The sequence below is a fragment of the Accipiter gentilis genome, chromosome 29, assembly GCF_929443795.1.
Source record: "Accipiter gentilis chromosome 29, bAccGen1.1, whole genome shotgun sequence".
Lineage (NCBI taxonomy): Eukaryota > Metazoa > Chordata > Aves > Accipitriformes > Accipitridae > Astur > Astur gentilis.
Window position 1 is genome coordinate 5,053,397 of NC_064908.1, and position 11,427 is coordinate 5,064,823.

The 11,427-nt window shown below is 60.4% G+C and overlaps 1 protein-coding gene across 3 annotated transcripts in view; it reads right to left on the bottom strand.

The window, feature by feature from the left end:
- Positions 1 to 7,187, bottom strand: part of GRM4 (glutamate metabotropic receptor 4) — a 55,794-nt gene extending 48,607 nt beyond the window's left edge. Inside the window, exons 1-2 of one of the 3 annotated variants that reach the window (XM_049832754.1) lie at positions 5,047 to 5,367; positions 4,553 to 4,617 (exon numbers count right to left, since the gene is read on the bottom strand). The gene's annotated coding sequence lies outside the window, so the exon portion shown is untranslated. Of the gene's footprint in view, positions 1 to 4,552; positions 4,924 to 5,046; positions 5,368 to 6,970 lie in introns of those variants that run through there. The other 2 variants (XM_049832753.1, XM_049832755.1) reach the window with 2 other exon arrangements.
- Positions 7,188 to 11,427: the final 4,240 nt, after the last annotated feature.

The window sequence follows — 11,427 nt, forward strand, 5'->3', positions numbered from 1 at the left end:
GGTGGGTGAGACTTGGTTCTTTCACCAGGTGGAAAAAACCCACCAACTCTTGCTAACTGCTGCCTTGCCCCGCTGCCCCAGCACACTAATGCCCACACCGTACTTCGGAGGTGCTGGCTCCTCTGGAGCCAGCGCTGGAGCTGGCAGAGAGGGCTTACCCATCCCAGTCCCACACCCTCCCGGGAGCCTCCTGCTCACAGCTGGGGGGACTCCGCGGGGGTCTCACCTCTCTCACCAGCCTCCCGCAACCCCTTGTGCCCTCACCTTGACTCTTTTGCTTTCACCACAGAGCCCCTCGAGTGGGCACAGGGTGCTGTCTTGGCTCCAAGATCGCTGCAGGACGGCCCTTCATCCCGCTCCCCATGCCCTGGAGCTGCCCCTACCCAAGCAGCACGGACCCCTGCCTCGGTTTCCCCACTGGGGGAAAGCTCTCCCTTGCAGCCCGTCCTTGCCATCTGCAAGCAGCCGCTGACGGATGCTGCGAGGGCAGCACATGATTAATTCAAGGCACCAAAAAGCAGAGGAGAGCCGAGCAGGCAAATGCATTCCCTGAGCAGGATGGGCTGCAACAGCGAGACCGAAGAAACAGCTTAAATTAATCTCAGCTCCAGCGCAGAGCCCGGCATCGGAGCCCACACCTGCCGGGCCAGATCCTCAGCCGGCCCCGAGGGGTGCTGCCAGCCAGAGCCTGCCATGCCGAGCCCCTTTACACCATGGAGAAGGTTCCCAGCTCCACAGCCGCCCCAGCCAGGAGGGCCCTTGCCTCAACTCACCTCCATAAATTATGCACATCCCTGCCTGTCGGAGCCACTTGAAGGCCCATCTCCAAAGCATTTCTGACAGCCGGGGCTTTTAAGCAACCAGAATTACTTGGTGCTGAGCTCTTTGCTTCAAAAGGCAGGAGATTGGGAGTGCTGCCCTGCCGCCGAGAGAGCCCCTCTAAGCGCAGCCCTGCTCGGATGGGGATCAAGGACGGGGATCGACCCTCCTCGTCATCCCGTCTCCTTTGCAAGAATCATCCCATGCATCAGCAGCGGAGCAGGAGAAAGCGGCTCCTGCTACAGCCTAGAAGCGGGTCAGGCTGTGCCCGTGGTGAGGAGGCAGATGATGGCGAGACCCAGAGATGCTCCAACACTGCAGCCCCCCCCCCCCCCGCCAGCTGAAATCAGGTCATTTCTTACATCCTACCCCAGGAGCCGCGACACTTCTGCCCATCGGAGAAGGTGCCATGGGTCACCACGTGGACCCGCTCCCAGGAAAATTCTCCGAGCTGGCAGTGCCCCCAGAGCCCACAGCCTCTCCCTTTCTTCTTTTAAGCTTTTTCCTCTCTGTTCTCTCCCCTTTGTGCCTCCTTTGATCATATAATCTGAACGAACTGAAGGTAAAAATATCACGGCAGGCAAGAAGAAAGCGCAAATAATGGGGAGGGGAGGGGAGGGGGGAGCTGGTTTGAATCCCTCACTGAATCGTTAGGGGAGATGCAGCCTGAATTACCCAATGAGTCTGTGCTGCAAACAGCCTGAGCGCTCATCAGAAAGGGGCAGGAGATGAGCATCCCCTTCCCCCTGTCACCCTCCACCTGCCTCAAGCATCCCCACAGCCACACGCAAGCTGCTGCTCCTTACACAGCCCAAATCTTGGTCCCACCCATGCCAGAGATGCACCCAGCCCATCCTTCCTCCAAGGTGTGGGACCAGCCTCTTCATCTCCAGGGAGCCCAGCTCCTGCAACTTCCCAAAGCAGCCCTTCCACCATAAGGCTGGTCCTGCACATCTGGAACGAGATGCACATCTGGAGGGAGACACCTGCCTACAGCAGGTGCTTGTGGAGCAGGGAACAGCCTTACCCACATGCCACAGGCAGCAAGGGCAAAGAGCCACCCTCCTGCCCAATCTGCACAGCTCCACGAGGGCAGCACAGCCCCGAGGAAAGAAATATTTGCAGATTTGCAACAAGCCAGGTGCAGGTACACACCCCCACGGGTGGTAATAAATGGGGTGGGATAAATGCACAGCACCAAAGGAAGGAGCAATGCTGCTTCCTCCCACTTCCCACAAGCACATCGTCGGTGAGGAATGAGCCTTTCCATCGCCCTCATCCTGACCATGCAACGGCCAGATCCACGATCTGGAAAGCAATGCAAGGACTAATCAAACCGAGCGCCAGACCGATCTAATGAGTGCCAGGAGCTGCAGAAGTGAGTGCTGGGGCTGCTGCAACCCCGGGACAGGGAGAACCAAGGAGGCCACCGGCAGCGCTTGGCTCCCAGGCTGTGCCCCTGCCCTGCGGGTCCCCAGCACCCCAGGACACGGTGCCAGTCCTGCACGGTGGCATCCTGCCCCCCTCTAGCGGTGGCCATGCCACCGAGCCACCGGCATCGCCATCCACGAAGGCCCCCGGATAGGACAGGGTGAGGGTTCAGCTGGGCAGGAGAAATCAAATTTTTGATTAAAAATTCCCTTGCACCACGCAGAGCTCCTGCTGCAAAACCAGCTCCAGTGCCCGGAGGATGGACAGTGTCCCAGAGGCAGGGACCGGCCGTCCTGGGCTTCACCTCTGCAGCTCCTTCCCGCAGCTCCTTCCATGCATCCCTGCAAGAACCGTAGCGGCCGGGGCTGCACCAGCACCATGAGAGCTGCAGCAAGACAGAACTCAGGCTCACCACGTCCTGCAGAGACCAAAGGTCCTCACAGGCACTGGGATGCGTCCCCAGCTGCATCGCCACTGGACACACGGCCCCAGAGCCGGGCAGCCTGTCCCGTGGTGGGGATCTGCACCCCAGGGCTTTGGAGCCAAGGCAAGCGCTTGCGGTCACTGCCCGGGGCTGGTGCATCTCCAGGAGAGGCAGCTGGAGCCCCCCCGCATGCATGGCATGGGTTTTGTTTGCAAAATTTCCCTTCCCCAGCTTGGTGCTGCCGCAGCCCCAGGAACAGACAGCCCAGAGGGAGCCCCAAATTGCACCGACCGATCCTGAGAGTGCGGTCGCCCAGCCTGACCCCCAGCACTGGGGGGCAGAGAAGACCTGGCCCATCGCGGCTGCACAGCACAGGGGGGCTCTTTGCTGGAGACCTGCCCCTCGACGCAGGAATTTTGCAGCAATGAAAAAATCTCCTTCAAGGGGGGAAATAAATAAATAAGGAAAGAAACAGCCCATTTCTCTCCCTCACTCCGCTCCCTGCAGGACTCCCAGTCAAAACCAAGTCATTTTACTGCCATTAGCTCCGTGGAGCCCATGCCGCTGCAGGCAGGCGAGTTCACGTCTCATGTGCCATCAACCCAAGTGCCGGCTAAGCACTAATCACCGCGGCTTTATCATCGCCAGCAGCGGGCAAAGCCGAGAGGTGAGTTATTCGGATCCCAGCCAGGGCTTATCGCAGGGCGGCCTGAGCATCCCACCCCTCTCTGAGCAGATCCCGCTCCCATGGACCACAGAGCTCTGCCTGCAGCAGGACTGGGCTCCTTCAGCTTGCAGGACCTGTTGGCTCCCAGTTCAGAGCCAGGGCACTCACTGGTTTTGTGCTGAATCCACCCAGTTGCATTGGGGCTTGTTAAACCAGGCAAAGGCTGAGCCGGTGACACGGTCCAGGAGACGCAGCCAAGAGCATGTGCCCAGCACTCACCTGCACAACCCCTTCCCCAGCTGCCAAGAAGCCGACCGCCTGTCAGCCCACCACCAAGGAGACCTCCCCAGCCCAGCCCCAGCACTGGGAGGGCTGTGCCGGCTTCTGCCACGCTGGCTGCCGTGAGCTCACTGGCATCTTTTTGAAAATCAAGGCCGTTTCTTTCCCCACCTGCTATTCCTTCGGCAAGCGGGGCCAGCCGGCACGCAGCACAATATCCCAATTAGCACACGCTCGCTCTTCCCCACTTGCAAGCGATTACAGGGAACTTCACTTTGGCTCCTGGTTTTTTTAATTGCAAAAGCTCCGTGAAGTACAGCAGAATTTAGACACGGAGGGAGGGGATGCCAGGTTAAGTTCTCTCTTGACAGGCAAAACCTTAAGTATTCAGGTCAAGTACCCCAGCATTTGCTTGGAGAAAAAGCAAAGCCACAGCTCAGCAGGCAGCAGCGAGCAGAGACCCCAGATTTTACCATCAAAACCCACCCGACGCACCCCAAGACACAGCCCACCCCCCCCAGCAATCCCTCAACCGATGCACGAACTGATATCGCAAGGTTTGCATAAACCCAAGCCCATAGCCAGGCTGCCGGCTCGACCTCTCTGCAACCGGATCCGGCCAGCACCTGGCTCAGAGCCCCACAGGGAGAAAAGCCAGGTATCACCACCCTCCTCGCTGCCCCAGAGCATCCCCTGAAAGATGCTGAAGTCCAAAGTAAAATGCTCCCACTGGGCACGGATCAGACCCAGGGAATATTTATCACACTATATATATATATCTCCTTAACTGCAGGCAAGCTCTTTCCTTCCCCCTCCCTCCCCACTGCTAAGCGGGCCAGGGCTAATCCTTCACTTTGAAGGATCAGATAGCGCAGCAAGGGGAAGGCGAGCAGGATCTGGCTGCGGAGCAAGCGGAGATCACAGCAGCTCACCTTGCGGGAGGCGGCGCAGGGTCTCTGCCAGCAGCCAACGTGCACAGAGCTCCAGCCGGGAGAGGCTGGAGGGAGGGATGGAGCTGGTGTTCATCCCTGCTCCTGCCACGTGCAGCGAAATCCCGCAATTAATTTTTGATCACCTTCTGCAAATTGGGATGGCGCTCGCTCGGAGCAAGAGTGCAGCCTGACTGCTGGTCCCCAGCGGCGCCCGTGACACTGCCCGGCGTTTCTGCTCCCCATCACACCTAATCTGGCAGCACGAGCCCCTGCCCGTACCCAGCCTGGGAAAACCCCGGCAGAGGCAGAGACCCCCGTCCTGAGCCGGGCTTCGTGCAGGACCATCCACAGCACAGAGGCGCGGGCAACCAGACCACCCCCCAGAGGAAACCCTTCCATTAGACGTAGAGCCCGAGAGGAAGAGACGGTGCCCGCAGCGGGCGCGAAGCCGGGGAGGGCGGCGGGAGCGGGTTCGCATTTGTTATAATTAGGACCTGCCACATCTTCAAGCCGTTGCCTTTCTGGGAAGAGCTGGAAGGGGGTGGCTGAGCTGACAAATCCATCCTCCTCCTGCCTGATGCCAAAGTTGAAGCACGTGACACTCTTTTTCGGGGAGCCGGCAGGCTCCTCCGCAGGACGATGCTGGCCTCTGGGATGCGGGGCCGGGCCAAGGCTGCACCCGAGCTTCGGGTCCCGCTGTAAAATCCCCTTGAAGCTCCCGCTCCGCTGCCCTGACAGCCCGGGATGCAGCCCAGCAGCACCAGCCCAGCACCTGCTGCCCTCCCTAAAATGGGTTTGCCTGTGCCCCCCTCAGCCTGGGGCAGCTGGACCCTGCTGCTACCTGAGGGCACCCACCACCCTGACAAAAATAGCCCACCCTCGCCGCAGCCCCCAGTGCTGCATCCCCCCGGCTCGGCTAGGCTAGCCAAAAGCAGCCAGGATCTCGGCACATCCCTTCGGACCGTGGCTCTCAGCACAGAGGCGGCAGGTCACAGGCAGGAGGGTCTTGCCCTGACTCTCCCCCCAGCCAGAGTCATGCCCAGCATGTCCCCCCGTACCCCCCACCCGCTGCCCTGGTACGAATAAAGCCCGGCTTACAGGGAGCAAAGGGAGGGAAGGAAATGAGCTTTTTCTTTTGGCACTTCTTTTGGCATTTTCCCGAGCTCCTCGCTGCATTCAACAGATCGGCTCTGTTCCCTCCCTCCCCGGGCCCTGCCTCGGGCGAGCGGCCAGTGTCGGTGAGCTCCTCCGGTCACCCCAGCCCCGCTTCGTGCCATCCCCCCCGTCAAGCCCCGAGCCACAGGTCACCCGGCGGCAGCGATGCCAATGACTCACTCCGCAGCCTCTCCGTCGCAGCCGCCGCTGAAGGCAGTGGGCATCCCCCCCCAAAACCTGAAGCAGCCCACAGAAAAATAACCTGGCTGGCAGAGCACGGCAAACTCATCACACCGGGAGGAGGAAGAGGAGGGCGGTGGGGCTGCACCCAGGCAGGCGGTGGGAGAGTTCTCTGGGGTTTTTTTTCCCCCCCACGGCTGCCAACTTCCCCAGCGGCTCCTGAAGCCACGCAGATCCGCTCTCCCAAAAAGCACCGAGGAGCGGGAGAGAGCGCTCCGGAGAGGAAAACAAACCTGGGAGCGTGTGCCTGCAGACAGAGACGGGGCTCCCTGCCCCAAACCTGGGATGCCTCCGTGGGGTCGTTCCAGCTCCAGAGAAGGGTCCTACCCCCCCCAAAGCCTCTCCAAGCTCAAAGGGGCAGCTTCTTCTCCGCTGACCTGGGCGAAGCACCGACTCTTTCTCCCCCTGCCCTACCCTGCGGCGGGCTCTGCGGGCCCTGCCCGCTGCGGCGAGGCGAGGGCAACCACCCGCCTGCGGCTTGGCCACAGCCACCAGCCCTTGCCCGGTGCCTCCTGCCCCAAACCCCTTCCCACCCCCCTCCAGCCAGACGAGCCCCCCAGCTCCCTTCCCGCAGCCCACTCCGGAGTGATGGGCACCTCTGGGGACAAAGGTGGTAGGTTTGGGGGATTGGGGTAGGGGGTGTTTCCCCCCCCCCCCCCCCCCCCCCCCGGTGGGATGCAGCGGGGAGCCGCAGCCCCACAACTATGAATAATGCAACGAGTGGGAGAAGGGGGAGGTGGGGGGCAACCGGGGGCTGGGAGAGACAGGCTGGGGCTTCGGGAGTGTGTGGGGGGGGGGCTCCCTGCTGCAGCCCCCGCTGTCGCAGCCCCCCCCCCCAAAAAAAAAAAAAAAAACAAATAAGAAGGAAAGGCAGAAAAATTGCTGGAGCGTTGCATGGGGGGGGGGAGAGCAGCGGGGCGGCAGGGAGGAGGAGAGGGCACCCCAGCCCGAAGGTTTGGGGGGACCGGGCGTCCCGGGGATGCTCCGCACCCCCCCACCCCCCCGCGCTCGCCCCGCACTTACCCGCGGGCAGCGCGAAGTTGGCGACGCCGCCGACCCCGTCTCCGCCCGCGGCCGCTGCCCGGTACCGCGATCCGGCTCCGGCTCCGGCCCCGGCGGGGCTCGGGCACCCCGGGGGGGCCCTGCGGCATGCGGCGGGGGCAGCCCACGGTCCGTGTGTGTGTCCCCAAGCCCCGGCCCCGGCCCGGGGAGCCGAGCGAGCCGCAGCCGGGCGGGACCCGCCGCGCTCCGCAGCCGCGACGGGGAGGAGGAGGAGGAGGAGGAGGAGGAGGAGGAGGAGGAGGAGGAGGAAGAGGAGGAGGGGGAGGAGGGTCGGGGCCGGGGAAGTTTTGCATGAAGAGGCGCTGGGAAGCCCGCCGCCGGCTTTGCCAGCCTTTTAAAGCACTAGCGCATCGCGGCGGGGGGACCCCCGCACCCGGCTGCCCCCCGGCTCCCGGTGCCGGAGAGGATGGGGGGGGGGGGGGGGGATCCACTGCAGCCCCCCAAGCCTCCTCCGCCGAGCAGCGCCGGGCACGAAGGGCTGCAGAAGCCCCAGCTGGCAGGAGAGGAGAGGGAGCCGGCCCCCCTGCTGCCCCGCTGTCCCCAGCACCTCTCCCCTCCTGGTCTTTGCATGGAGACCTGTTTCACTGGTACTTGTCCTTCTATCCTTGCCCATCACCTACAGCCATCATCGCGGCCATGAGCACAGTAGCAGGACTGATGGGAGTCCAGGCCTCCAGACCCCGCGGTGCTAAGGAGCTTCCCACAGGTCACATCCTCTAATTTCAGGATTTTCCAAAGCGGAGGCCCACGACAGCTCCCATGGGTGCGAACACAGCAGTCTTTGCCAAGCCCTGCGAGGAACACAGTGCATAGCGGGGGCACAGGAAGGGTCCCCCACACCAGGCTGCTGAGAGGCTTCAGCTCACACTGCATCCACCAACAACCATCCCCAAATTTCCTTTCCTCTGGTGGGAGCAGCTCCACAGGACAGTGACAAAGGAGGAAGCTCTCACCAGAGCCACACGGGCCCAAACCATTGCCCTTCTCTTCAGTTTCCCATAAAATGATGCCAACACACCGCTTCACACACGTGCCCGCGGCTGGTGCATCACCTCCTTTCGCTATCAAACCACCACCGGGCCCCGGCAGCTCCGAGGAGCCCGTCGTGGTGTGTCAATTCATTAATCCAGAGAAAACACAGCCCCCTAGTAATGGCCATTGACACATTAACTGCTCCGATCCATCATGGTAATGACTGCGAGATAATCAGTCACTGGAGCGATTAGGGAGTACACCTGCCGGCACGCTGGGGCTGCGAGAGCACCCAGCCCACGTGGGGACCCCAGTCCCTGCACATGAAGGGGGGGTCTGGCTGTGGGGAGGGCTCCCTGCAGCTCCACCTGCCCCTGGGAGCACCAAAAAGCAAAGAGCAGCCCTTCCAACATGCATTTCCAGTCTCATCTTCCCTAAGGGTTGATTTGTGTTACTTGCTTGGAATAGCAAATTACCAGCCCTGCTGCAGGGTCAGCCAGGTCCCAGGCAGGAAGGGTGCTGCTGCCAAGGGCTCGGTGCTGGCGATCGCACCCCTGTCGCCCAGATCCTGTTTAGGAGGCTGGAGATGAGCCGGTTTTCCAGAAGAACTCAGGACCGCCCAGCTCCCAGCGCAATGCTCTGACCGGGCTTTTGAAGGTGCTACGTGCTCTCCAGCGAGATGCGCTCGCCTGAAAAGCTGGCCAGCTGCCCTCCTGCCATTAAAATAAGTGGCGATATTCCCATGGATTCGGATGCTCACGGGATCATGCCCGGCGCGCTGTCTCCTGCAGAGAGACCAGGCTGTTGCAGTGATTTCGTTGACAGCGAGAGCCGGAGCGGTTCTCATTGTTATTCTGCTCTGGTGCATGGGAGGGCAGCTCCGGGAGGGGGACAGCCCCATCCAGCCCCCCCATGCGCACACACACGGTGTGCAACCCTCATCCATGCCAGCACCCATGCCTGGAATTGAAGCAAAAGGATCTCTGCGTTGTGGCTGATGGGGAGGGGACAAAAGGATGGATAACAGTGACAGCCCAACTCTTAACTGCGATCTGCCCCATCAGGAGCAACCCCCTGTCCCCAAGCGGGGCTCCAGGGCAGTGGCTTTCACCCAGTATCTGTCTGTCTTGGGGGTCCATGACTTGGGGGTCCATCCAAAAGACTCTCAGGGGGGCAAGGACTCACCCAGGCCCTTCTGCACAGGGAGCAGAGCAGCCGGTGGGGGGGGGTCCAAATATTGAGGACCCACGTTGCCCCCACCATGGCAGCTGAAATACTGCAATGGGGTTGGGAGACCCCCCTGGGACCCAACCGAGGACCCACATCTGGGATCACCTGGTGACCCAAGGGGACTATTTGGACTGGCAAGATGGAGGGCAGAGAGTCATGGGCAGAAGGGGGGGGGGGTCTGTACCCATCGGTGCCCAGGGCTGCCAAGCCCCTGGGAAGAGAAGAGCCCCCCCACTGCCCCAAGCCCCAAAAAGCCTCAGAGCACACCAGAGGCACCAGCCAGTTCCCCAAGCTCATGGGTCACCCACAAGCCAGGGCTGAAGGGACTCCAGCCACCGTGGAATAAGCCAGGCACAAATCCCTTCACCAAAAGCAGCTCTCAGAGGCACCCTGAGGTCAAGCCCTCAGCTCCCACGGGATTTTCAAGACACATGCTCTGCCTTCAAGGAGAAAAGAGGGCATCCTGCTCACAGCCTGGGGTCTCGCAGCACTGGGGCAGGGCTGTGCCCCTAGGCACAAGGACACCAGGCCAGCCTGCTCTGCTTTGCCCGGGTCCTGAAGAATTGCTGGTGGAAGGCGTCTGGGCTAAATTATGCAAAGTTTGAGCTGAAGCATCACCTGAATCGCTCCAGCAACCTGCTCACCCAGGGTTGCTTGGTGCTCACTGCTCCCCTGGCTCAGATGGAAAATGATCATCATCCAAGGTCCCCAAAACTGGGTGGGGGTTTGAGTCCCAGGGATTTGGGGGATGCTTTTGCCACCGTGGCTGCAGCTGGCGGTGTCTCTCTTCTTTTCCCCGAGCCTCACAGACCGCACTTCTCCCCTTCTCACACACCTCTCCCTGCCATCAGCCAGAAGCCAAAATACCATCAGCGCTCATGTCACCCTCGAGAACACGGAAACACAATTAACATTCGGAACAAGGCTCAGGCCAATGCTGCCGAGCTTCCCCTGGCATGACAGAAAAGACCACGCCGCGGCAGCTGAGCAGGACAGGTAGGAGGGCACAGGGACGGGTGGGAGATGCCCCAGCGATACCAGGGAAGAAGTCCATGCATGAGGTTACCCTGAGAGCAGTTCAGCAAATCCCACAAAGGTAGCTGCTGCTGCGGCCAGGGTTCTTCCTCGGCACGTGGGTCAAAAGATGATCAAATACTCCAGGGGAGTTTGATGCCATCAGCAAATGGATGCAGTACTGTCCTCCGCAGGATCAATACGGCTTCATCAGGCTCAAAACAAGAGGAACCGAACAAGTCACTGCTCTCCCATCCCAGAGGCAGGGTTGGAGGGGTACACCCCAAGCCATTTCCCAGCTCCATGTTCATGCTCATCCAGGGCTTGCAGGGTGCTCCAGCATCTCCAGGGCCACCAGCAGCCTTTCGCTGAACCTCCAAAGCTTGCAGACACCCCAGGCAGGAGGCTCCGGCATTTTCCAAGCCTGCTCAGCCCACGGCTGTCTCCCAGACAGGCACAGCTCCGGCCGCGTAGCATCCAGCATCCCACTGCCCTGGCACCCATCCAGCAAGGAAGGTCACCGCATCCACTGCTAAAGCCACCGAGCACCTCCAGGGAGACATGCTGCTTGCAGTTTTTTTATTATTTTTTTTAATACAGGAAAACATGAAACCGCATCTTAGGGACTGGACTTCCCAGCTCAGCTCTGCAAAAGGGCTTTGAATAATTTATGGCCAAGACACCACCTCCTCCTTCCTCTTCGCAGGTCACTCCCGTCAAAGAGATGGAGGCTCAGGAATCACACACAGTCCTTTTTATGTGTGGGTTGCATTGCCAGTGCCTGCAATTGCCTTGGGTGTGGATTTAATTCCCTCCTGGATAGAAGGGTGGGGAAAATAAATCTTTAATTCAAAGTGAAATATTAATAGAACTGTAATTAGCTGTAATATCTACACAATTAAAAAGCAGGAGTCCCAGCAAGAGCTATTTTCATGTGTATTTAAAGAAAAATAAGTTTACGGGGTAAGGGCGGGGGGGGAGCTGGGGATGTTTTTCTGGTGTCCCACTTGCCTGGGGGAGAAACGAGGCCGGGGGGAACAACAGCAGAGGGGCACGGGCTCCTGGCTGGTGTCAGTGACACAGGAGGAAGCAAAAGGCCAGTTTGCTAGGAAAGAAAAGAGGAGGAAAAGGATTTAAGAGGGGAAAAAGAAAGAAAGAAAGAAGAACACAGCAACACTTTTGTCCTGCTCCTTGGGGGATTT